Source organism: Carlito syrichta, unplaced genomic scaffold (genome assembly GCF_000164805.1).
Source record: "Carlito syrichta isolate Samal-C Ts95f unplaced genomic scaffold, Tarsius_syrichta-2.0.1 Scaffold288674, whole genome shotgun sequence".
Lineage (NCBI taxonomy): Eukaryota > Metazoa > Chordata > Mammalia > Primates > Tarsiidae > Carlito > Carlito syrichta.
In genome coordinates this window covers 175,042-176,607 of record NW_007232770.1, presented here as the reverse complement: position 1 = coordinate 176,607, position 1,566 = coordinate 175,042, and positions in this window count along the sequence as shown.

The following is a 1,566-nucleotide window of genomic DNA, read 5'->3' as shown; positions in this document are numbered from 1 at the left end:
ACTGAGTCTTAGAGATATTGGGGATGGTCAGAGAAGTCTGTTTCAGAAAGGGTATGTGGTTAGCTGTATTCTTAACATTCTTGATAAGCTCCTCACTAACCCTCTGCTCTTGAAGAGTCAGAGTAGTCAGTATTATCGATTCCACCTTCAAAATACACCTCCTGGCTGGGTGTGATGGCTCACATCTGTAATCTCAGCATTTTAGAAGGTCTAGGTGACAGGATTGCTTGAGCCCACGACAATGTAGTAAAACCTCATCTTTACAAAGAATAAAAAAAAAATTAGCCGGGCGTGGTGGAGCGTGCCTGTAGTTTCAGCTACTCAGGATGCTGATGCGGAAGAATTGCCTGAGCCCAGAAGGCTGAGGCTGTGGGGAGCTGTGATGGTGCCACTGCACATCTGCCTGGGTGATAGTGTGAGACCCCAACTCAAAAATAGAAAATAACATACCTTCAACTCACCCACTTCTTTCCATCTCATGTGTCATATCTCCAGGCTACCATAGTGTTTCAACACATATAGCTTCTCAGCTGATTCACCCACTTCTTTTGTTTTCTGCCTAATCTGTTTTTTCAACAAAAGCCAGAAGAATCCCCAAACAAATGCATATGTGATAAAACCACTGCCCTCATTAAGACCTTCAAAGTTTTCCTTTATAGTTACTATAAAATCCCAAACCCTAATGGTAGCCTACCAGACCCAGCATGACCTGGTCCCTGCCAGCTTCTCTAGTCATATCTTTTTTACCATCCTCCATCCCTGTATCCCACGAATGCTGTTCACCTTTCATTTTGTTAACTGAATCCTTGCTTTCCTTCTCCTTGCTGTTCACTCATGCTTCTCCTGCTACTTAAAATATTTTTCCCTCTACTTTGCACAAGTGAAATGACTTGTCTTGCAGTTCTTACCTTGAACATCATTTTTCTAACTCTTCAAATTAAAGTCAATCTCCTATACTCATTGAGAGTAGCATGCATATATATATTTTTCCATTTTCCATATATATATTTTTGGAACACTTCACAGTATATAAGTGTGTATTTGTGTGATTATTTAATTTCTATATTTCCCTACTAGAGCATACATTCCACCTGGTCAGGGTCTGTGGCCTTCTTTCTAACTATTGTATTCCAAGCTCCCACAAGGTGCCTTACATGTAAATATGCCTATTTACATAAATATTTCATAAATATTTGTTGAATGAATGCATGAAAGAATGAATAAATGAACCACACATGGGATTGCTGACAATTCTGGCTTTGGGAATTTTGTGTTGTTTTACATTTACTTTCTTAAAGAGGAGTACAATGAAAGTTATACTTTTACCTAGAAGGCATGAGAGTTGGAAGCAAAAATTTGAAATTGGTGGCACATGCCACAAAATGAATAGAAGTCCACACAGTTCAAAGTCCCTGCGTTGTGATCTGACATTGACTCTGAGTTTGCCACAGTAAACTTGACCACAAAGACGCTGCATGTACTGCCAACCACAACTCGCAATTGAGTAGTGAGCAGCGGCGTCAATCTTAAAAGCATAAGATATTCTTAGATGCTTATTTTTAAAAT